The sequence below is a fragment of the Acomys russatus genome, chromosome 21 (genome assembly GCF_903995435.1).
Source record: "Acomys russatus chromosome 21, mAcoRus1.1, whole genome shotgun sequence".
NCBI lineage: Eukaryota > Metazoa > Chordata > Mammalia > Rodentia > Muridae > Acomys > Acomys russatus.
In genome coordinates this window covers 35,967,906-35,994,697 of record NC_067157.1, presented here as the reverse complement: position 1 = coordinate 35,994,697, position 26,792 = coordinate 35,967,906, and positions in this window count along the sequence as shown.

Genomic DNA, 26,792 nt, shown 5'->3' with positions numbered 1-26,792 from the left:
AAAACAGCCCCATTTCACTATCTGCAGGAGAAAGGTCCCACGGTTAATGCTGTCCTTGGGGAGCTTGCAAGATGTGGGTGCCTAAGTAGTACTATTTTCTTCTAGAGACTTCTTCAGTGCTCAGATGATAGCAGGGACTTTATTTGAAGCTGTTGCGAAAGAAGATCAAAGAAGAAAGGTGACCTATGTAAGAGTAAGATCAAAAAGAAGAAATTTCATTTTGATTTTTGGATATCAAGGAATAAAATATACACCAAAGCCTATTAGTAATTGTCAGTGAGTATAAAGGCAACGCCAGATATGCAGGTCAAAATTGTTTCGTTTTTTTAACTAATAGCAAACGTTAATTTTACCTTTTCTTTGTATGAGCTTTCCCTCAACATCTTCACTATTATAATCTCCATTATTTCTGTATCTGGCATTTAAAAATGGTCACATTTCCATAATATTCTGGAGGTGGGATTTTGCTCTTCTATGTGGAAGGTGACATAATTTGCATAGTGACAGGAGTTTGTTTTAATTTTTCAGAAATAAGTCAATGAACCTGCTTTCTTATGTAGAAAAAAAAAACCACACATATCTAAAATATGATCTGAAAGTAGGGTACAAAACACCAAGATGACCGAGTTAGAAAAGTTCTGTGCCTGTGGGTGAGAAAATGAAGACCACCTGAGGAGAGTGTAAGAGATCTCTGGAGAAATATGTGTACCAGCAATTCCGTGCCGGGGTCACTGAGGAGGGGCAAGGCCAGAGATACATCCCTATGACGTGAGAAATGCTTCTCATCTCATTTTGAAAAAAAAAATTCTGGTTCAGTAAGTAGCCTTATTAACCATTAGATTTAGTTTTTAAAAAAAATCCTCTACACCCAAAGGTCTAAGATAGTAAAACTATCCTTTCTCCCGTGTTATAATTATCTTATCTACTATCTCCAAAATTTTCAGAAGGCTCTTCCGCTCCCTCTATCTTGGCTGTGCATTATATAAAAGTAGTGAAGGGGAAGGAGTGATGAGGATGTGTGCTGGAAAGATTATTAAAGTACGAATCAGACTAGAGTGAGAAATTAGTGAGATTTCCCAGATGTGTAATCCCAAATTATGTGCCATCATTGCCGCCGATATGAAAAGAAGCAAATCCTGAGGTCAGGGACACAGCTGACCCATAACCCGGTTTATCTCTGGGCTTCCAGCGGGCTTCTGGTGTGCCTAATGTGAAAACAAACATCTCACCTGAAATTGACAAGAGTTTTGGTGCTTAATCACCAACATCCTAAAGAAACCAATATCCACAAACTAACCCGTGTGTATATCCTCACAATCGGAAAAGAATGGCTCACACAGCAGCCGGGTGGTGAGGACAGTGACTTCCGTACTAGGCCCTTATTGGGGTGTAGTTTAAAGAGTTGTTCTGGAATCATGCCTTGTATCACGCTACTCCATGATTGCCAATGATTCTATACATAACATAGCTGCTCTAATTAGCTGCAGCGGATTCTGCTTTCTACTGTTTTCAGGTAAGAATTTTCTCAGATATAACACAATTGCTCTGAACTTCTTGAATGAGACGGCATTCTGCTTCCTCTGGGGGAGGAAGTGACAGTGAACATGATTTCTGCGGGAGAGGCAGAGCAGAAGCTATTATGGATTCACATGTGAAAAACAAAACAAAAACAACCGCACCAAAGAGGGACAGCAGATCCCTTTCCTAACATGCTAACGTTCTGTCTCAGGCTTGTCTTCCTCCATCAGTGTTCCATATTTATGTAGTTCACTTTTAAAATGATTATAAAATATGGCCTCTTCTAAGACAGTCTTATCCCATATGCTACTCCCTATGGTTTCTCATCCGACCTATTATAGCATTTATACAATTTCAGGATATGTAATTTTCATATTTAATTCTGTAAGCATCATGGCCAGATTAGCTTAACATTTAAATTAATTCTCTTTTCAGTACTCATCTGCTTGTCTCAGCTTATAAATTCCTATTTTAGTTGGTGGAAGTCTTTTCACTGGGAGTTTTGATAAGAATGCTATGGAAACAATATTTCTTGATTTTTTTATATGTTTAAAAATATTTTCCTTGGTTTTTATTACTGCACAGTGGTATAGCTGGACATGAAATATGATGATGTTCTTTTCTGTGAGAACATTGTAGAAATTGCTTCACAGTTAGTTGCTAGCGTTGGACATAGCTCTAGAGAAGTCTGAAGCCAAACTTATTATTTTTTCTTCTAGAATATAAAGTTCTTTGTATTTTTTTCTCTGCCTAAAGGAGCGGAAAAGTGTTCTGGTATGTTTATATTCAATGACTTTTCTCAGGAACTACTTACAAGCTAATCCATCAGAGTTAACTCCTCCTGGGACATGACTTACTCTTGGTCAACTACTAGATGATCTCCCTTTATTACCGGACTATTTCCTTTGTAGATATCAGTGAAAACTTTGGCTATCACATCAGTGTTATAGCTGCTGATGTCTTACGGGTCTTCAGAGTTCTTACTATTCTTTAAGCTTATACAAATATTATTTTGTTCACTGCTTATTCTTTTTTTTTTTTTTTTTTGAGACAGAGTTTCTCTGTGTAGCTTTGCTTGTCCTGGACTGGCAGATGGATCACTGTGAGTTCGAGGCCAGTCTGTTCACTGCTTATTCTTTTATCTGCTTCCAAAAATGCTTCCCTCTGTAGTGATTTTATTTTTCATGTTAGTCATAGCTGCAGCTATTTATAATTTAAAACTTATTTTTAAGATATATAATATATAAATATCTTTTACTTTAGACAGCAAAAAATGTATACCTTAAACCCTGATTTCAAAACTATCTCAAGTACAAATGATTTTAATATATTTCTAGATATACAAGCAATGGATGTGTATTACCTTTTCTTTTTATAACAATGTGAGTACAGGCTACATGCACTAGTCTACATTTTAAATATTTCTTGACAATCTTCCCACACTGCCATATAATCTTCCTCTCTTTCCTCTTTCCTGCCATCATTGTTCCCTTTCTTTTTACTTTTCTATTCACAATTATGTGGCATTCATGTGATTTCTAATTTGCTCAGTCTCATAAGCAAATATTAAAGTTTCTTATTTTGTTTTTATAAACTGCTGTACTAAATATGCAAATTTTTATTCAAATGTCGACACGGATTTGTTGAATAAGTTCTTAAGATATAATTGTGTTAGTAATTTGTATAAATTCTGCAAGGCTGTGATCTATGAGCAGCACGCCAATTTGCACACACCCCTGCTAACGCTATAGTCAACAAAATTCCAGCAAAGAACATTCAAAAACATATGTCAGAATTGTATACCATGACCATATGAAATTTATCCCAAGAATACTAGGCTGTTTCAACATTAAAAATAATCAAAGCATGCAGCTACTTAATAAGCCATATTAATAATAAAAAAAGGACAAAACCACATGGTTAATGAGTTGGCAACAATGCCAAAACATGGATTTAATTCAATCACTATCAAAATTCAATCATCTTTTTTTTTTGTACACATGAATAAGCTGATCCCACATTTACATAGAAATGCAAGAAATCCAAACTAGCCAAGCCAACAATGGTAAATAAGACTGAAAATCACAAGATCCACACTTCCTCATTCCAAGACTTACCACAATATATAACATTAATCAAGACAGTGTGACAGACATACAACAGAAGAGAACTGAAACTCAGAAAAATATAAAAAGTTCCATGCTAATGGTCAACTAATCTCTAACAAGGGTGCTGAAATAATTCCAAGTAAGAAAACCTAACCTTTCAACAAATCATGCCCAAGAATAACAGATATCCATGTATGTGGTCTCCTGAACACCCATATACAAATATGACCTCAGAACAAATCAAAGATTTACATGTGTATAACTAAAGCACATAGTTAAAAGTATACAACTGTTAAAAATGGACAATGTCATAAATCTTTGTGATTTAGATTATACAATTTCTTTGATAAGACATCAAAAGCATGAGCAGGAAAAGGAAACTTTGATAAATTGGACTTCATGAAAATTAAAAACTTTTATGCTTCAAAGGAAGCCAAAAGACTGTACACAGGATGTGAGAAACAACTTTAAAGCATATATATGATAACTAAATGTTTTCTTAAGACATATACAGAACTTGTACATCCTACAGTAAAAAGCAACACATTTTTGGAATGAACAAAAGATTTGAATAGACATTGTTCCAAGGTAAGTAAACAAATGTCCAATACACACATAAGAATAAAAGAAAGCAAAATCACAGTGAGGAATGTATATCAAGGATGAAGGCAAGACACAGAAAGCATAGAAAGGAGGCAAACTTTCCTTTTTATATAAATTCACTCTGATATGAAAAGCTGACCCCTGTACGAAGGCATTAATAAAGGCAGAGCTTTCACAGCCCAACAAGCTCTCTAAAGACCCACTTATACTTCATAATGGCAACTAAACTCATTCTGGCAAGACTTTAGAAAAGGACATAATATTTAGCCATAGCAGGGACCCTCGGGAGTCCCGAGTAATTCTTTGGAGACTATTGCTCTGAGCTCTTTTTTATTATACAATATTCTTCATCCACTTCTGCACATTTCAGTCTCCTAGTGGAAGGCATCTATGTCTCTCCTCAGCTACAACATAAAAGCAGAGGAAATATCTTCCTGGAGTGACATTCTCATGATGAATCAATCTTGATAGGAGAAGATATGTTGTCATTTAAGCAAGCCTGGGATAAAAATAACTTAGCATCTCAAGAACATGAGTCATCCTGACGGAATCCCTGCCTTCCGTGGAAAGGGCATTCTTCTACATTTCTTGACTTGGTTCCTCACTGGCTCCCAATATACCATTCTGCATTGCCTGATAGGCCCACCTTTCATGAAATATTTGGAAACAAAGAACTATAAAAGAAGATAACCGCTTGATTTTTCAGTCTGTTATTTAATATTAGATATCTTACAGTCTCCCCGTGTCTTTCTACCTCACCCTGAATATTACTGTACACCACTGTAGTTGTTGGGAAGCAAAAGATATCACTAAGCCTAGTAGTAGTAGTACATGTCTTTAATCACAGCACTTGTGAATTTGGAGCCAGCCTGGTTTGCAGAGTGAGTTCCAGGACAGCAAGGGTACACAGAGAAATCCTGTCTTTAAAAAAAAAAAAGTTCACAGTCTTTTTCTTTACTGAAGTGTATGTTGGAGAGAGAGAGAGAGAGAGAGAGAGAGAGAGAGAGAGAGAGAGAGAGAGAGAAGCATTCATAGTGGCCAAGGAAAAAGGCTGAGAATTCTGCCTTATTACTGTCTACCATACTCCCTAGAGACAGGAAACAGGGTCTCTCCCTGAACATGTACCTAGATTGGCAGCCAATGAGGCCCAGAACTCTTCGTTTCTCTGTCCTACACACTAGTTCTGAGATCCCATGAACACATTGCTGCACCTAGCTTTTTCCATGCATCCTGGGCCTTTAAACTCAGGTCCTCACACACAGCAAGCTCACTTATCCACTGATCCAGCCACCCCTGTAATCTGTGTTTCTCTTCTTTTTCCCCTCCTCCTCCTCTTTTTTCTCCAACCTTGAATCGTCAGTATCTACACTAGTCTTACACACCCGCCCCTTTAATGTTTGTAGACCAGTTCACCCCTATTTATCGCCCTACTCCTCTGCCCTGCCCAGAAACACAGTTGAGAAAACCTAACAAGAATTCTACCCTAAAGTAATTTCTTCTCTTTGGTCTCATTTTGCTCACTGTTCCTCTTCCCAAATACCCAAATAAACTGCGTTTGATCAAAATACTTCCCATGCCATGAAGACAATGCTTTAAGCTCCAGTGAAAAAACAAGACAGCATTTGTGACCCCTCCCTCAGCCACTATATCATTGGTGGGTAATATGGGCTGACAACTAGGATAGCATCTCCCACTCTCGGTAGAAATTCACTATTTGTTGAATGACTAAGTGGATGAAGGTTTCCCAGCACCAAAATTAAGTCTAGCCTTTAAACAAAATGGCGTAGCTCTTTAGCTTCTCTTCTCTGGCTCCCCCTATGTTAATCATATGTGCTGCTTTTTTAAAAAATACCCACATAATAGTGAGGAATAAAGCATAGATTCCTGTGGGAGGAAGTCACTGCCATCGTGGATTTGCATGGTGATACTGCCCACTCAAAGTGTGCTGGAAGTTACCACTCACTGCAAATGGGAAAAGTAATCTTGGAGAGAAAAGCCACTGCCCATTCCTCATCAATGATGTCAGAGGAGAAAGCTGCCTCTCACTTCTGGGATGAAATTCTCACAGTTTAATACCATGCCTGAGAAATCTGACAGCTTCCATCTTTCAGTTCCATTTTTTCTCCTAACTCTTCAATAGAATACAGGTTAAAGTTTTTCTGTAGTGTTCATCTCTGTCTCTCCCGATTTCAAATTTCCACAGAACATCCAGGCTGGGCCTAGAAACATGTGACGATGGCCTCTATATATGAGACAGTATCTCTAAATGCCTTCCCTTCCTAATTCAGAGAGGATCTTGTCATGGAACTTTGCTACTATTTTACTTGGCTTCCTGACCTATAGCAAAATACCTGTAGAAATCACTTTGGATGGAATAAGACTTATTTTGGTGCATGGTTTTAGAGGCTTCTATCTGTGGTTATTTTACACAGTTACCTTTGGGCCTGTAGGATGACAGGGAGCATGTGGCAGAAGCTGCCCACTCCAGCATAGTCAGGAAGCAAATGAGAGAGCAGCAGGGACGGTGTAGAAGTCCCAAGATCAACTTCACGGGCACAATGCCAGCAACCTGATTTCTTTCCACCTCTTCAGATTCCAAAATCTCCAAACAGCCCTCTCGCCTGGGCACCATGTTTTCACACAGGAGTCTATGGTTTTAAGAGGTAAACCATAACACGTGTCACATATCTCAAACCCTACAATGATTCTCTCAGTTTCTTTCTTTACAAGGGGGAAATTAATAACAATAATCTCTATTTATACCCTTTAAAATCATTGACTTCAAAGCTAATTTTTTTATTAGAAGTAATAAAATGCAGGGGACATAGTAAGAGGACATTGAATCACAAGCCTGAGTTTTAATGTGCCCACGCTGCCGGCTCTCAAACTTCGGTGACTGCCTGCGTTGCCATTCTCAGCTTAATTGTAAAATCAGAATGATAATGATGATATTGACCCACAGAAATAATCAGACTTTGAATGAAACAAAAATGTGTCTATTCCATATACACTATAAAGTACCTCACGGCAGTGAATTATCTACCCCTAACCCAGAGGGCACATCTGTTCTTGACCTTATCTTTTGCTGTTCCATTGGGAACTGGGTGACACTATATAGACAACAGACTCCTCTACCTCAGGTCCAGTAAAGAAGATGTTTTAAATCCTTTCTCTGCATCTGCTTCACATTTTTCTGTAAGTTTTCATCTCCTATTTTTAAGAAGTGATATAGCTAGTACATGAATTTTCATAAGTGAAAGAATGCACTTGAAATATAGTGGTTAATACAAAATAATGGCCATCAGATACTTTTTGTTGTCTTGATTCCAAGTACACTACCTAAAATACCACCCATTCTTTCTTATTTATAAACATGATAAAAGAGTTCTGGGGAGATGGCTCAGCGCACATCTGTACGTACTCAGTGCACAACAGAAGTACACATTGTCCGGATCACAGCTGCCTATAACTCTAGTTCCCAGATCTAATGCCACAGATCTCTGTGAGCTCTGCATCCACAAGCACATAAGGCACACATAGAAACATATACATAGCTTAGCGAGCAAATTTAAAAGAAAAACACCAAATATAAAAATTAATATTTTATATGCTTTCGACTTCAACTTCACTTGTTTATATATATATATATATATATATATATATATATATATATATATATATATTTTTTTTTTTTTTTTTTAAGTAGAATCAGTCACCATTTGGACACTTCGTTCTTCAAAAATTTGCACTTCCAATACATCTTCAAATTAAAATTTGCACATTATGCCACGCGTCTGTGAGCATCCTGCGGTCACGTTTCACGTCACTGACTAATCAAAGGGTTGTAGAGTCATCAAACTATCCCCCATGTTTTATCTGTAAATGAACTAAATAAAATGTTTATAATTAAATAGGATTTCACTGCATGCTTTAACATTTAACATGGCTTAACATTAGAATAGAAAAAGGCTTAGACATAATATCTTTCAGAAATTTTTCAAATGACTGGAACCATAACCAATTAATTTATGTCATCAAATCCTAACAGAGCTGTAGGCAGGGAGAATACTTAATCAGCGCTGCTTGGTGATGGCTTGATGGAACACGGCAAGGTGAGAACAAAAATAGGAACATGAAAATTAGAGGTGATGAAATCTGACCTAGATGTCTTTTCCGGTAAGTATTAAGCTTCTCTAAATTTTTTGAATTTTTGATTGAAACAGCCTCTACCTAAACTTCTACTTAGAATTATGATTATGTGGCCAAGGTGCTACTAATGGATCAGTGGGTGCAGACTTAACTGAATACTAATTTCTACCATAGACATGGATGAGCTGTGTGAGACAAAGCCAGTGTGAAATGCCACAGCCACTGCAAGTGTACAATAGCCATGGCCACATAAACAGGTTTGTTTGGATGCAATGAAAAACAAATGGAGGAAAATTAAGCCAAGCCTTACACATCAGCTGTGCATTCGTGTGAATAGATTGACTTTTTCTTTTTGTCTTTTAAAGAAATAAGTTGTGTATATTATTTAATACAATTCCAATTCCTTCTGTTCTCTCTTGGTTTCTCTCCATCTCCCTCTGTCTGTCTGCCTGCATGCACACACATGTATGTGAGAGTCAGATTGGATGTGTGAAGTATGCCAGAGCCCGTGTGATAGGCCAAGTCATAAGATCAACTTAATAGAAACCAAGGGGGAGTGTAGGAAATGAGAAACACAGGAACAAAGCAATTCAAAACTAAGTTACGTGAACTAATTCTTAGATTGGATTCTTGGCAACTTATCCAGTTGTGGTTTTCAAGGGTCAAAACTTTTCTAGAGTTGCTTGCTTTCGTTTCTTTCTTGCTTTTTGCTTTTTGATATGGGGTAGTGTCCTGAGGCCCAGGCTGAAGAAGAACTTATTATGGAACTCAGGTTGGCCTTGACCTCTCGGTGATTCTCTTGACCTAAGCACACGAGGACCAAAATAATAAGTCTGTACCACCACACCCAGCTAGGTGACACTTACTTGAATGGTGGTCTGAATTGAATGATAATCTTAACCAACAGCACAAGATTTCTGTCTCATTCATTTTTTCCCCTTTTGCCAAATTAGAGAAGGTTGTAAGTATCGTCAAGACATAATATTTTTCTTCCATCAGTCCACTTGACATCAGGATTATCTCATTTAAAGCATGCAGCATCCTTGAGAAGTGGGAATTAATGTTATTCCCATATGATACATAAAGAAGCCAATGAACAAAGTGCCTAAATCACACATCTTGCAAGCTCAGAGCCAAGAGTTGAACACAAACAAGACCATGAGAACATTTTGATTTCAGTCAGTATATTTATAAATCTTACAACAAAAGCAGTATCAGCGGACTCCTTGGCAGTATATGTTTCTAGCCAAAACTAAAAAATTACATATATTTTAATACTATTATTTTTTTATTACAGAGTATTGAACATTCATTCCTCCTTTCTCCTTTCTGCCCGCTCATTCTCAGTCTGATGTACCTGCAGCCATAAATGAAGGAACTAATGTAAAGGATAAGAAGGAAAAAGCCATGAGATGGGGTAGGGAGAGAGAGAGAGAGAGAAAGGAGAGAGAGAGGGAGAGATTAACTCATGGTTGGATGCTGAAAGTTAGAGCTTAGCTTCCTGCCTGCTCTGCATGTTGTATTTGGATATGATTGCTTTGGTAAAATGAGTCACAATAGCTGGAAGACCAGCTGAAATCAAGGGCTCACAATTGAAGACATTGTCTGATTAAATGCTGATTTTTTGACGTTAACAATCAGTCCCAATTTTCCAGAAAGGTTAATGTTAGCATCGTTCTTTTTTTTTTTTTTTTTTTAATTTATTTTTATTTTTTATTTTTTATTAATTTATTCTTGTTACATCTCAATGTTTATCCCATCCCTTGTATCCTCCCATTCCTCCCTCCTCCCCCCCATTTTCCCATTATTCCCCTCCCCTATGACTGTTCCTGAGGGGGATTACCTCCCCCTGTATATTCTCATAGGGTATCAAGTCTCTTCTTGGCTACCTGCTGTCCTTCCTCTGAGTGCCACCAGGTCTCCCCCTCCAGGGGACATGGTCAAATGTGAGGCACCAGAGTACGTGAGAAAGTCATATCCCACTCTCCACTCAACTGTGGAGAATGATCTGACCATTGGCTAGATCTGGGAAGGGGTTTAAAGTTTACCTCCTGTATTGTCCTTGGCTGGTGCCTTAGTTTGAGCGGGACCCCTGGGCCCAGATCTGCCTATCATATTGTTCTACTTGTAGATTTCTAGGACCCTCTGGATCCTTTTATAACATCTATGCTCCCAATACAAGGGCACCCATAGCATCTTTCTATTACTAAATGGGAAGGAGGCCAAAAATGTACAGTAATGGGAAGTAAGTACTAAGAAGGACTGGTGAATGTGAGGATAAAAGTCAAAACAGAAAGATACTGTGAAGAAACTCTTAGAAAACAGGCTATGAAAAATTGGCTAAAGTTTGACTAGGTCACACAATCCAATCTAAATACTTTGCACTTTCTTTTGTCAACTTATGCAGGCAGTAAATGACACTTGATGCAAGATGAGTTGAATGGGGCCAAGGGCAAACTAGAGTGGAGGTTCACAACAGGAACACTTGTGTAACAAACATATGAGATAAGAACAATTTTGAACACAGTGGTTACAAGGGAAAGCAAGACAAGAGTAATTTTTCTTTTTACGCAGGACTTAAGGGAGCAGGCATGAAGAGTGAAAAAACAAAAAAGTTCAGGAGTAACTTCAAATTTAAGGAGCTGGTAAAATGTTATGATGCTTTTGGTAGACCACAAGAGGAGGGAAAGAGGGTAATATTGGAAATAAGAACAAGTATTGAAAATGACAAGTTTGACAGGAAAAGAATAAATTAATGGGAGATTGACCAATACAACATGTTTTAGGGCCATTTTTGGAAGGTGACTTCATAAATGACAGCTGAGAATTCTGTTTCTGACCAGGATGCTTTAACAGAGTCCAGATTTATCCTAACTTAAAACAAAGACAACAGCATGTATTTAAAGACTATAACCCCTGAAAGAAAGGAAAAACATGAAGCAATCCCTACAATTGCTTCCTCACTACAAGCTGCAGTTCAAGTAGGTCTAATAGGCTAAGCAAGCCTGGCATTTGCTGCTCAGAATATCAGCAAGAAGGAATGCAGAAGATTCCAGAAGGACCTACAACATGCACCATTCCAAATGTGTCAATATAAACTTAGAAAAAATACATGTAAAACCTCTATACTGGGCCTTATAAATTGTTGAGAGAAAAACTTTACAAAAATAATGCAGAGCCCAAGATTAAGATGTCAGGGTTTCCAAATTAACTTTATAGAATCAATGTAATCTATTTTGTACAGATTGGTGAGACAAATCTAATACTAAGTAGAAAGAAAAAGTTGAAAAACTCATACTTACTGATTTCAAATTTTATTGTAAAGCTGCAAGAGCCAAGAGAGAATACTGTGGTATTAGACACATGAGTTAGGGAGGCTGGATAGTCTAGAAATAGGCCCATATTTATATGGTCAAATGGCTTTTTCCAAAAGTGCTAAGGTAAATCAGTATAGGGAAAAAAGAGACTGTCAGTAACAGATGGCATTATAACAGTTAGATATACCTCACAAACACATAGACACACACTCAGTTATTGACCCATGTTGCTGGCGTTACTTCCAGCAATTGGGTAAGTGGAAGGAAATTTTCCGTGTTCACGCATTTCTCTTCTTTGCTCCAAAACTTCCAACTCTGCTCACTCTCCCAAAGGTTTCAAATGTACACCAAAAGGGAATGTTCTCGCTAGCCTACTATCTTTGTCTTCTGCTCATATATATGTTCCAGTGTCCTGCCAGATTTCTTACATTCAAGACAGCATCAAAGCATCCACCTACAGGTGCTCCAGTCCAACCTTAAAGATCATGCCAGCTGTATCTACAATGCCCCTCCTAGACAGTAAATATAAAAGCCTGGGCAGCAAATACAACAACCTGCTCTTCCTGGACTTAGCCAACATTTCAGCCTTTTGACCCCCAGTCACCGCCCCAGTATCAGCAGGAAGCAGCTGAAGATGATTGATTTCTTCAACCCTTATCAATTTATTATCAACAAAAGGCTAGAATGGTGTGTTTCTGACCCAGGACAAACAGTTCCAGGTTCTCCCAGCACTCCTCAGTCCCTAACTACTGCAGGACATGGTTGGCATACCCTGTCCTCTACCCTGAACTTTCCAGGGCAGGGACTTTTCCTTCTCCTTCACCATATAATACAGGTATTCTCTCTCTCTCTCTCTCTCTCTCTCTCTCTCTCTCTCTCTCTCTCTCTCTCTCTCTCTCTCTCTCTCTCTCTCTCCTCCCCACCCCCATCTGTCTGTGTTTGTTCCCTTGGAGTGTCTCTCCCTCCCCTACTTTTTTCTCTCCCCATGCTTCCACAATAAACCCTATACCATATGTGTTATGTGGCACATATTTCATATTTAACACCTTGCATGAAAAGCAGTCCAACGTCCTCATTTTTTTATTATAGGAAAAGGAAGGAATGTTGGCATATAAGCGGCCTGCCCCTAGGTTTCTTAGCAACCTCTGACATAATCACCTGCCCACCACTAGGTCTCTCTTATTCTTGTACTTTCTCTAAGGGTGCCCCCCTTTTCTGTCTCTCTCTGTCCCTCTGTCTCTGTTTCTCCCTGTCCTCATGGCCTACTCAGGTCCCAATGCCTCTCCATTTCCCTTCTCCCCAAATAAATCTCTCTATATTCATATCTGTTGTGTGCCATCTTATTTTTTAATCCTAACATATGTCATACACAAAAGTCTATGCATGAAGATAATAAGCCCAAATTTAAGAGCTTAAATTACATTACATCTGAGAGGGATCCTTACTATCTTGCAATAGGAATAATTTTAATATTAAAAACATAGGTTTCTTCAAGTATATTACCAAAAATTTGTTATAGATTGGGTGAAAATATTTTCAAAACCTGTACACATATACCTTGTACATGACTTACATCAAGTGCATACAGACAATTCAGATAATTCAATATCAAGACAATACAATTAGGAACTAGATAAAAGCTTGAAATGACAGATCTCAAAAAATTATCCAAGTTGAGAGTTGGGTGTAATGGTACACACCTAAATCCCTGAAATCTGCTGAGAAGGCAGATGAGGGAAGATGACAAAACAGAGACCATCATGAACTGTAAATGAAACTGTGTCTTAAAAACATCTCTCTCTCTCTCAGCTGGACGTGGTGGTGCATGCCTTTAATCCCAGCAGAGGCAGGCGGATCACTGTGAGTTTGAGGCCAGCCTGGTCTACAAAGTGAGTCCAGGACAGCCAACAGCCAAAGCTAACACAGAGAACCCTGTCTCGAAAGACCAAACACTCTCTCTCTCTCTCTCTCTCTCTCTCTCTCTCTCTCTCTCTCTCTCTCTCTCTCTCTCTCTTTCTCTGTGTGTGTGTGTGTGTGTGTATCTATGTGCCTGTAGGACTCTGTGTATACACAAGTCATCTAAATAGCATCAGTTTTATCTACTCGAAATCAGTTCATCTTCTAAAGAATAATCTAACTTTGAAATCTGACAGTGAGAATGGCAGACGGTTGCCAAATGTGCCCTTGAAAAAGGGTGTAGCAGACACAGGGGTCCAGTAGAAGGAGAGAAGTCTGCACCAGAGTCCAGTGAGCATCCTTGAGGTGATGGCAAAAGAAAGATGAATGATGGTTGGAGGTCAGAGTACTAGCAAGAAAGACGTTGGGAGCTAGACTGGGCCTCAAACAACTGACAATTACTCATGTCCATAGCTTATGACTTATTCAGCCTTATACCAGCTGCCAAGAGAAGTCTTCTAGAAATAGTGATATTTCTGATTTGAACATAAAGTGTGTTTGAGGGAAAGAGCCAGAAGAAAAGGGGTCTACTCATCCTGTGGGATTAGAAACAGATGAGGGCCAGGAAGCTTCTATGGGGACAGAAATATTCATGGAGCAAGAAGGGATAAGAGATGTCCAGGCTGCTGGCTCCTTCAATCTCTTTGCCAGCTTATTACAGATGTAGCTCAAGTTTAACTTCCTGCTTTGCTTCATTAGTTGTGTGACTGTGGGAAAGTTACATCTATCTCTGGGTTTTGAGCTCCTTAACTACAGCATAGGGATGACAATAAAGTTGTGCATGTGCCCTGGAGTGTAGTATACAATGTGCATCACGCCTAAAAGCGCTTACAAATGAGCACTCCCTGTTTATCTTAAAATAAAGAACATATCTGAGTTGGTTTTTCCCTGACTCTCTGGGCACATTTTTGGCTTCACGTTTTGTTGTCTCACAAATTGCACCACTGCTTTCACTGCTTTGGCTCCCAACAGTATGTATGTAGGGGTGTGTCTATCTGTCTTCACCTCCTTAATAAAATTCTAGCTTGAAGAGAGGAGAAAAATACGTGTTGGGCCCCTTGCATGTCCCGTTAGCTGCTTAAGTCCCATAAGTCCTATAGCACTCAGCAAATACTTGTTAAACAAACGAGGTTGTTAAGACCCAACCACAAAACTCCCCTCTGCTGTGGATCAATTACACAGAGGAGGAAGAGGCAGGTGTAGAATAATTTAGCCAGGGTCTGGGTGTTTGTTTCCAGTTGGTCGGTGATACATGGGCTCCGTCACAATGAGGCTGAGAAAGAAGAGATGACATTTTGGAAAAAGAAAAGAAAATTTGGGTATTACATCCCAACATTTGTCACGTCCCCAGCTGATAGCAACACACATTTCCTTCCCTTTGGCTAAATTTGGATCAAATGCTGGCTGAGTGCACTGAGCAAGCCAGAACTGCATTGTGCCTCTATTTTGTGACATATGAGCTCCCGGCTTTAATCTCCCCTCTACTGTATAAAAGAAGATCTGAGGCTGTTAGCCTTCAATCTGGTGATTCATGCAGCTGGCACACAATAGATCCCACCTCTCCGCACTGCCACACAGCATCAAGCTAAACAAAATGTCTTAAAAGCTCCAGCACATGTAGTTAGCCTGTCACAAACCCCTCCCCCACCCCAGGGCTCCCTGCTCCCACTTCTTTTTTTTTCTTTTTTTTTTTTTTTCTCTCTCTCTCTCTCTCTTTCTTTTTCTTCTTCTTCTACAGAGCAAGAGTCCAAATGCCTAGCACCTGCCTTTTTTACTGACATTTCCACAAAGGTAAGGAATGAACCCTTTGTCAATTCCATCCAAATGATCTGTTCTGAAACAATGAGATAAAAAAGCCTGGGCCCCTCTCCTTGATACTGGATTATAGCGCAGAAGATTAAAATAAAGGACACTTGATTTTATTGATTTAATGAGGGATAGAGGCTTTTGTCCAGCACCCCTTGTGGCAAAGAAACAAGTCTTGCTGGCAGGTATCTCTGCAGAAATGCTTTTTTTTCCACATTCATTGGGTTCTATTTCAGAGGTGCTTATTTGAGTTTGGGCTCTGAGATGACCCACAGTAAAACTTCCGGGGCTACATGAAACAGTCAAATGCCTGCAGTGATTTCAGTATGTATCTCCAGGCACAGAAGGGACGCTGCTCAGCGCAGCAGGGGGAGGTGACAGGAGAAAGCACAGTTGGAATAAAGAAGGAGAGTCAGAGAGGGGAGACAGAAGAAGAAATAGCGCTTCTCCCTGCAAGAGACTGTCTGCACACCTATTATTTCTCAGCGGCATCTATGTCTATTTCGGCTCAGTTTCTACCCCGCTCCCCTGCTCCCCACCCTTCACCAGCCCTTCCCCCTCCCAGTCCATTACCCAAGTTTGAACAGTAAAATCAAAAAAAAGTAGGGAAGGGGCTTCAGGCACCATGTTCCCTGCAGTCCCTTCTCTGCACAGCTCGATAATCTTTTTGGCTTTTGTTCTCTTCCTCTTTGGGGGGTCTCATGATATTATTATTGACATTTTCATATGGTAATCATTTGAATTCTGTGTGTCTTCTTTTATAGCTGCCCTATTTTTTTCATAGCATCTGACTTCATTGTCCACTGAGCCGTGTGAAAGGGACACTGCCAGTCACCTGCTGACCAAATTTAAGCAGCAATCTACTGTTCAGACCAAAATGGGCTGTGTTTGTTCTTAGACTGGATAGCCAGGATTCCTTTTAATACAAGTATATATCTCTATACAGCGTGTACATTTATTTAAATAGATTTATGCAATCCACCCCATAGATTAAACAACCTCCCCCCTCCCAACACAAACACAAACAAATTCCCTCTGGTGTTACTGTCTCTCTGATGGCCAGCTTAAAAAGAAACAGTTCCTGAGAGCTTTGGTTTCCAAAACACAGCGTGCCCCCCCCACCCCACCTTTGAGTTTACACAAAATGAGGGGTTGCCCCTCCCCCACAGCCTCTCTGCTCTTTGCCGCAAGCAAGCCAGTCTGAAAGCAGGGGGCAAAATCATTACTTCCCAATTACCTTAAGCCATGCAAGATAACCTCTCTCAAGGGCTGCTAGTAAAATATGCGCATGGTTCCAGTGTCTAGACAGTTATGAAATATAGGTGAAGGGTTTGGCCGCTGCCGAACCCTGATGCATCCCAAATGAAGTGCTTTTATTAAAGAAGTATAATCACCATGATAACTAATTACGTCAATACCACATAGTTAATTAAACCCATTATAGTTACTACTCCCATGGGGAAGAGGTCAAATAAAGCCACAGTCTTCTTGATACCACTATGATAACAAAAGAAGGAAAAATTAAGGGAAACAATGCAGATCTCTTGTCTTCTGTCTCCCACCACCAGCACTTTAATATTCAGGAACTGTCTATTAAGTCACACAAAAAGGTTCTTAAGTGTAACATATCCAAAGACTGCTTAGGTTTTCAAAAGACCACTTCTGAATGCACATCTCCCTTGAGTGTGAGCCTACCAACTGTTTGCTTGATTGGTGCAAGAGGCTACAACGAGGGAACCTAGGAGAGTAAATGAACGCTACTGAGGCGTTATTAATATCTTACCAAGAAACATGACGAAGGGGAGGGCTCATAGTTCCCTCCAGCTTCACTGGGAACACCAGGAATGTTCCGAACACCAGGAATGTTCCGAGCCAGGGCAGTAACCTTGAAGGTTAGATGTTAAAGCTCCTTTTCCAGGCAAAAGCACACAGATTATATGCCCTGCTCTTTCAACACCAACCAAAACCTTCTGTGCCAATACCAAAACATAGGGAATGATTCAGATCGGAATGTGGGAACAGCTGCAGAACTCCATTGCGTGGTGATGTTGGCTTCCGGGAGAATCTGAACACACAGCAAGAGGAAGTGAGGGAAAGAAGAAAAGAGAAAAGAGGGTGGGACGGAAGAAGGGAAGAAAAGAAGAAATGAAGGGGGAGGGAGAGAAAGGAGAGAGAGAGACAGAAAGAGGGACAGAGACAGAGAAACAGAGACTGAGGGGAGGGAGGGAGGGAGGGAGAGAAAGGAGAGAGAGAGACAGAAAGAGGGACAGAGACAGAAACAGAGACTGGGGGGAGGGAGGGAGGGAGAGAGAGAGAGGGAGGGAGGGAGGGAAGGAGAGAGAGAGAGAGGGAGGGAGGGAGGGAGAGAGAGAGTCTTAAATGCTAATCTCTAGACAACAGAAACAAGCTTCTGATCCTCCTCATCTGGAAATTCAGAGTCATTGTATCGGTCTCCCACCGCAGGTTCTTCTCAAAGAAGTTCATTGTCCATCTTGCAGATTTGCATTTACTTCTGCTAATTAACAAAGAAAACTTTGTATAGAAGGGCTGGGCACTGAGAGTACAACTCTGGCCCATCTGACCCCCTGCAGGAGAAAGCAGCCAAGCAGGAGAAAGGGCTAAGAGGTAGAGGAGGAAGGAGAAGGAATGCTTTGATCCTAGAGCAGTGCAGAGCAAACACACAGTGTTGCAGGCAGGCGGACGGCACACTCCCAGCCAGCTCTGACCCTCCCCAGGCTCAAGTCTGGAATAGAATCAGAGTGGGAAAGGTAGAATTCCAGGCACGGGTGGGCCACAGAAAGGTCCAGCCGTGGTGGTTAGTAGGATTGTGGCTGCTGCTAATGTTACCGTCACTGTTACTTTCAAACTCCAAAACTTATAATATTGCTTCTGCTGCAAAATAGGCCAGATTATTTTGATGCATACCGTATGCTATAGCTGCATGAAAAATGCACATAGGTCTCAGGATAAACAAAAGTCAAATGTTAAGTCTTTTATTTACCCAGTAGTTGACGCTGATACATGTACAGAAAAAAAAAAAAAAAAAAAAAAAAAAAAAAGAGCTCTCTACTTGACTCCCAAAATCTCCTTCTCAGGCATCTCATCTTAGCTCTCCTCATGGATCTACCATGGAGTTGGTAAGATTTACAGAAAAGCCAAGGGGAAGGAATTTTCATAAGATCAATTGTCATACCCAGGGGACCTCTTGCCATCAATCACACTCCAGGTGCCCTTCCATCCTGCCTTTATGACACCTCCTTTCTCTGTTCTACAGCTTTGTCCCCTGCCATGCAATCCTTGTTACACAACCCACTTTCAGACTAATCCTCCTAAATATTGTTCCCATCTGGTGACTCTATGCCTCAAAATGCACATTGATCTGCACATTTACCCATGGAATGGCGCTTCGAAATCCTTCCCTTCACTCTGAAGATATTCTCTGTTCTGTCTCAGCTTGACAAGCTGAGTCAGGGCCTGTGGCTGCCCCTCCCTGACTGTTTGCCCTCTCCTAATGGGTCACAGGCTCCAAAAGATGCCAAACTTTTGCTTCCTGAATGCCTTTCTGATCCTTAGTATTCTTCTTTTTCATAACTCGAACTCTATCTGAGAATCAAATGGAGTTTTATTATGTTACATGAGAAGGGCCATGAAATGATACATGGACTTTCAATATAAAGGTCCATAAAAATTTCTTGATGCCAGACTTTTATTGGACATACAATAATAACATGGTCTTCCATTCTAGAAAGATCCTTACAGAAAAGCATGACTGCAATAGTCTAAGAATATTTACTGAAGTCAATCCCTCTCTACTCATGTTTTATCACTCACTTAAAGGGACTTTCAACAAGTGATTTATCATGTTGAAGACTCAATTTTGTCACCTGCAAAATGAATCCTTCTTGGCATGTCTAAGTTACATGTTGTTTTCCCCTTGTACTTTATGACCTGACTATAATAATCATACACACTGACCGTGTTATTCATCAGAATATGCTCTGTGAAATGCAGAGATGACTGAATCAAGATATTCTACTGATGGTCTCTGCAAGGACTTGATTAAATATCTGAAATGGAACTCAGGGGATGGTTGAGAGTATTTTGTTTTCTCAAGCACAAAGCATGCATCTACTTACTGGAAAGTCATGCTCCACCATATTTAAAGACACGGAAAGGCAGTAAGTACTTTGTCATTTTCCATCTCACCTCTTTCTGATCTAAATAAAACTCATCTTATCATCACTGTGTCTGACGATGGAAGATCTGGTCCCCAGGTGGTGTTGCCGAAAATTAGTGGTGCCTTTGAGATATAAGAGCTAGAAGAGGATTTTAAGTCATTGGGACAGTTACTTCAAGGACAGTATTAGGAAAACTATTTTGTAGTCTCGCTATGCTTCCTGGGTTACCCCATCACAAGCCATGATATCCTGCTTTCCTCTGGGGCCTGGACTAAGACATTTATTATTTATTCAGAAGAAAAATGGGCTTGCGAAAATCAGCACCGTTATTATTAACCAAAAAGTACTTAACCAAGTAGAACGTTTTGTTTTGTTTTGTTTTTTGAATTTTGGGTTGAAATTCATGTTATTTTTAATTCTGTGGTTTATATCTTGATGCCCAAGCAACCAGAAATATTCAGCTTATAATTATCAAAAAATGTAATGCTACCAACCTGTTCTGATGCATGCCTTTGCAATTCTTTTAGCAGACTAACTTCACAGTCTGAAATTATCTTACTGATCCTTCAGAATGTAAGGCAACCGATTTGGCACTTTACTTCCATGAAAGAGTAATGATCAGTGTTCCAGTTCTACCATTCAAATCTGGGTGAATAAATATCTAATACAGGAAGAAGGAGAAAGAGATGGAATTTCTGAAATTAAAAATAAAAGAGAGTAATAGTTTTTAAATTATTAAAGTAAACAAATTAAAACTAAGCAAATACATTTATCCACTATTTTTAATTGTAGGATATTATATTTTCACATTTTGCTGAAGGATAAAATTTTCTACTCTTTTGATGTAATAATGCAATATGATTAAATCAAGAAAAAGAGACTGGATAAAATTAAAAATAAATAACTGCAATACAAACTTGGAACAATACAAAACAAAGCAAAAATACAATACTAAATGCCATATAAACTTAGAACAATAACCAAGTCACCACTACTATTGTATATAGCTATAGAAACACATGGAAAAATAAAATAAAATCAGATCTATCCTTAGTTCATGTAATGACAATACAACAAACACAATTAGGAAGCACTGTGAAATGTCTTTGGCTTTTCAAGAATGTAGTGTTTATGAATTTTAGTTCAGTGAATTGAGAAAAATAAATTGAGGGTTGAAAATGACCTTATTGTTTCTTTCTATTGAATAAATTAGTTATAGGCTACTGACAAACAATAAATTCTGAGGCAGGAACTTGGAGCCTTAACTTTCCTAGCATGGGATGTGTCATGCATTGCTCATGACTTCCCAGTGAGTCCTTCTCAATGGCCACAGGGTAGATGTGGAAAAGTCAGCCAAAGAGAAACAAAAATACTCAATCTTGTTCTGTATTAACAGAAGGAGAGAAAGAACGGAGAAGAGAGGAAACATAAAAAGCACAAAGTGATAGAGAAAGACACCAAGAGAGGAAAGAAGGATGTGAAGAGGGCTTAGAAATAATAGATTTTTTTCTGGAAGATGAAAGGTCAAGAGTCTGGAGGACATACTTGGCCCCTGATATCTCTCCAGATCTCTGTACACCTCTCCACTTCTTTCTTAAGTAGATTCTTGAAATCTACATCTTCCTAGTTAAAGAAAAGCAACAGTACCTAGGTAAAGTACAGTCATGAATGGAAAGAAGCCCTAAACCAAACAATAGTGAGAAGAAGCGTTTTTTTTTTTTTTTTTTTTTTTTTTTTTAAATATACAAGATCAAACAAGCATATGCAGTCGGTGCTGGTATGTTTTAATGGTCTCTCAATAGACTATGTCACCACACTATATGCGCAGAAATATTCACCTATATAAAACTTAATGGATTACCATTGTCTACAAGACAGGTGTTAGTGATTCACAGGCTTTCCAAAAAGCCAAGCACTAGAGCATCTTTCACAACCAGAGGATCTGTGCTGGTCCCCAGAGAACAAGGAAGAGGTAGTTACAGAGGATGCCCTATGTCACTGAAATGTCACACCTGTGGTCTGTCATACACATCCTTTGTTGACCTTGCAAAGTGGATCCTTCCTCCTCAACAAAGCCTCTAACTGTAGCTTCCTTCTATACTGATCTCACTCTCTGAGATTTCTCATTTACATATACGCCTCCTCTTCTGAGAGAGCTAGGATATTTAATCCTTTCTGAAGTAGAAAATGCTAACAGTGTCTGATACGTGTTAATAGCAGTAATAGTTAATTGATGCATCAGGCATTCAGAGGAATTCTGCTATTGTGAAAATTGTAATGAACTCTAATAAGGAGGACATTTATAAACCACTTCATTGTTGAAAAGGCACTTTCACAAATATTACCATATATTATCATACGGTCTGTGAAGACAGTTTTATCCCCAGTGTTAAATGGAAAGAAGTGTTGATGGAGCACATTAATAAAAGAAACTACATTAACTGGCTTGGAAATTTAGAAAGTTAATTCGCTTCTGCAGCCCTTGTGTTTTCTATGGGTTAAATAGAAGTCTTTAATGTGGGGTTCTGTAGTGTGCCTTTGCCTCTTGAAGAAGAAGCCAAATGGAAAAATATAAACATTCTTATATTCATAAAAAGAAATAAGGGTCAGACAAGCATGCAGAATGAAGAACTGTATGAGTCAACTGTTGGCTCTTTGGGCCAATTCTGCAAATGCCAAAAAAAAAAAAAAAAAAAAAAAAAAAAAAAAGAAATAAATAAAGTCTTTTTAGATTTCATTATTGATTGGGGAAACCTGAAGATGGAAGAAAATAATTATAAAGAAAAACCAAAAGTAAAAATGATTTGAGAATCATGGAACTTGGTTTACACTTAACTAGAAATATTTTTACTTGACAAGCAAGGACACCTTTTTTTTTCAAGCACAGACTACAGCACTCCCGCCCTCCCAAATCCTAGCATGCAGTATACCAAGGGATGGCTTCCTTTAGCCCCAAAGAATAAGTATTGCACTCATCTTCTGAAGTAAACAAAGCAACAATATCAAGATCAGATCAAAAGAAGTATCTTTAAATATTTCATGTTATATATACTTGAAAGTATTGAAACTTGTGGACATGTTTTGTTATTATCGTCAAAGGAAAAGACAGGAGAAATACAATGCAAAACAAAACATTGACTATTAGTAGTTAAATAGTTATGAAGCCTACAGATCTGATTCTGGAAGTAAAGTGGTATAAATAGTAAACTTAAAATGTTATAAAATATATTTAGCCAAATAAAAGAAAGATCTTAGAAACAGTTAAGTGATTAAGCAGAGCATCCACAAAATAGGGCCAGGTGAAGCAAAGAAAGAGAAAGGAATAATAAAATACAATGGCAAGGATTACTCCTGAACAATATGAAACAGAACCAAGAGGCTTCTATAAGCACATGGCATAAGTGTTGGATGTTAAAATTATAATAGTTAATATAAAATATAATAGGAGATCTAAAGTATGCTACTGAGAAATATCTAAGAAACAACAGAGCAAAGAAACTAGGCAAAAATACAGGAAAGTGAGTAAAACCAAAGGAACAAGATCAATCCACTGTTAAACATTAGTTTAAACACACTGAAAAAGTACTATGAAAACTTATGAATACCCAAACCTAACTTGAGTCCAGAAGCAAGATCATTGTGTCTCTTGTCAGTGAAGGTCAGTGGAAGAGGGAATAAAGCACAAAGAAATCTTTTGTTCATATGGACTTGGTTCTTAATATAATCAAAATGCCTAATTTAATCAAGAAAGGACATCTATGCACACATAAAACCCTGGGCAATTCTCAGTTATATAAATGTAATTAACAACAAATGAGAATTGGAAAGTTGTAGTAGTTTGATCAGATGAAATCGCTAACATTCAACTTTGTGACCTAAATCAGTTTCTGTTTCATACAGCTCAGCCTAATGCACTAACGGATTCATATTTATGCACAGAAGGAGAATAGTTGGAAATACATGGATTAGAACACCTATATAAGGTCAAGCCCGTTAACAATTCCAGAATGGAGTGAGGAAGGACTCTCAAAGCTGCACTCCTATCTTAGGAGCTATTGGCAGTTGACGGTAACTAAGGAAGGAAAGGGGAAGGTACTTCTCTTTGGCTTGGGGCCACTTGTTGGTCCCCCATGTCCCAATGAATGACCTACTCCTTTGTGTGTGAGGCCAGCACTAATTGCATTCAGTGAGTTAAAAGTAAATAATTGTAAAAGGAGGGCATAGCATTAAGAGAGAGATGTGATGGGCAAGGGTCCTCGTGAGAATATAGAGAGGAAGGAGGAGTTAGTATGATCAAGACATGTTGTATACATACATGAAATTTCCAAAGAAAAATTGTGTGTGTGTGTGTGTGTGTGTGTGTGTGTGTGTGTGTGTGTTCTGGACACACAATGAATTGTGAGCTGAAAAGAACTCAGTTTCCTGTACCCATCTATGATGCTGGTTGAAGGTTTGTACAAAATCCTAACAGATGGAAAAATTACCATGGCAGCCAAGAGTTGTTACGCTAAAAAAAAAAAAAAAACAAAAGTCAGAAAAATAATAATAATAAAGGCAAATAAGATAAGAGATGGAAAAAGTTGTCTTAGATGATAGAAAAATATAAAAATATTTAAAGATGGATAGGTACAGCTACAAAAAGGAGTACATTTACCTAAATAGGACTCAAAGAATAACAACATAAAAATATCAAAGCACTAGATTTTGAGAATAGAATAAAAGTTAGAATATCCTCAATTCTTCAGGATATTTCCTAAACATATGAAGAGGTCAGTGGACTGTGACACTTTCATCTGTGACACAGGGGTTAACTGAGAAAGCAAAAGAGAAGTCTACCACATTTACCCATGTCAGCACTACTGCCACAATGTTCATCATTGTGTCAGACACATACTAAAATTTAAAAAAAAATAATAATAATTTAAGGTGCTTAATGTAATTTTGTACGAAAGGGGAACTACAAATGATTGTTCTGACTAGAAATTATTTCTTTATATTTCACAATTTTTTAATCCAAATTTATAAGAAAAAATTGGGCTTCATATAATTTTCCAGCTAAGGGTCATTATTTTTGCCCTCTTCAACAGACAGTTATGACAGTGAGAATAAAGCCTGTAAATTATATATTAGACTTGACCATGACATGATACATCTTCTACTTATAATTTAGGTGGTCTTATATAATGCAACAGACAGTAATGTTATCATTATTTACAGAACCTCAGAGGCAGCAGCACTCATCAATCTAAATGGCCATGCATTATTTTTAACAGTGAAGTGCAGTGAACTATTCCAGGTTAATGCATGTTAAGTGGGACAGAGGGATTAAACTGGGAGATAGAAATAGAGATTTCTCTATATCAACAACAATGATCTCCTGGGCCCTCTCCTCCCCACTCCTGCCTGAACTGCTCTTCCTCTGTTTTGTAGATCCACTAAGCTAACTTCCTCAACTATCAATGTAGAGTTAATTTTTCACAAGTGAAATTACCGAAGATCCTAATTGCACCATAAAATATTTGTGCATCATGTTTACCATCTCTCATATAAAAATGCAACCATCATGCTTGCGTTCATTTGAACTGAAACTTCTTTTTTTCCCATGTTAATAGGTCTTACTATTTAATTTGATTAAGTTCTTACTCTGGTGATATAAATAGGTTGTTTGTTTGTGCTAGCCTAGCAATAACTGGCAGAGGAAGCCCAGATACTGAACAGCAGTCTACAGCAGGAGCCCGTGGATCCTAACAAATAATTAAGGCAAGTTTCATGGTCTCGGAGCTGCATTTCATTTGGCAGCTTGAGACCCACAAGAAGAAGGTGGCAGCTCTCAAATATTTTAGTTTAAAAGCTGGATTGTCTTGAGTAAATACCACAGTGGCTGAAACCCTCTCAAATGCTCACTTATATTTAAAACTACTCTCCTATCATGTTTAAAAAAAAAAAAAAAAAAAACCTGTGGTTGTTCCATAATTGGTGGAATCCAGTAACTCTTATCAATTTAAATGACATATACCTTATGCTCCACTTAATCGGTCTCTTGCATGTTCTTCTTTCTCTAGTAAACAACTTTTTTTTTTTTTTTTTTGCAGTATCCAGAATTCTCTGAAAAACCTGCTGCCAGCACATTGAATAACATACAAATGTATGATTTCTTATTAATTGAGGAGATTTCCGTGCCATTTCTTTTTATATATGTACATGAGCTCTTCTGTATTCAAGTAAAAGTAATTACATTGTAGATCTACACTTTTGCCAGTTCCACAATTGTTTTCTATATACTTTCAAGAGGACAGCAATCCAGTGACTGGAAAGAAATTGAATATATGTTTTTAAAGCCTTTCCATTAAGCTTTCAGAATATATATGTGTGTAAATAAACCCAGGTTCTGCTAATTGCCAGTATACTTAATCTCTCTGGTCCTTAGTTTCTTGGCTTATAAAGTAAAGATAAAATAACTCCCATTATGAGGCTGTAATGAGATTCAAATGAAAAAAAATGGGCATAGAAGTAATTTGCTTGTTCTAAAGTCCTATGCAAATGATATTAGGGCTTGTATGTACCACCTATCATGTGTCCAAGACTACGCTCTGAGTTGGGAGAAAATAGGAGAAATACAAGGCACATTCCCATCCCATAATTAATTCCCATCCCATAATTAATTTAACATCCATTGAGAAAATAGTAAATAATTAGGAAAGGAGATGAACCTACATAAAACTAAGTTGCATGGGCCAGCTTATGTGTGCAGTTAACAATTCTAAGAAAGGAGTTTAGCGTGGCCTGGAAATTATGAGTGTTTTCTTTCCGAAGGGAGCAGGCTAAGTAAGCTCTGCCTGAACAAAGAGGCAAAGATATCTAACAGCTGCTTACGACTTTCTGTTGCTTAAAATATCTGAAGAGTATGAGGTTTAGGCAGCTCTGAGTCATCTTCCCCTTAACTTGCTATTTCTCTAGGACACAGCTCTAGCCATGATGACAACAGCATTCCTGACCTCTGAGCTGCTCATAATGCTAAGACAGGACTGGAGGTGAAACGGACACCTCATCCACATTCCTGTGCCACCAGTGCTGCTGCTGCCGGCTTGTTTTTGTCACCGTGTTTGTTCTCGGCTAGAGAAGTCTGGACAGCTGAAGAAGAGAAACTGAAGGAAAAT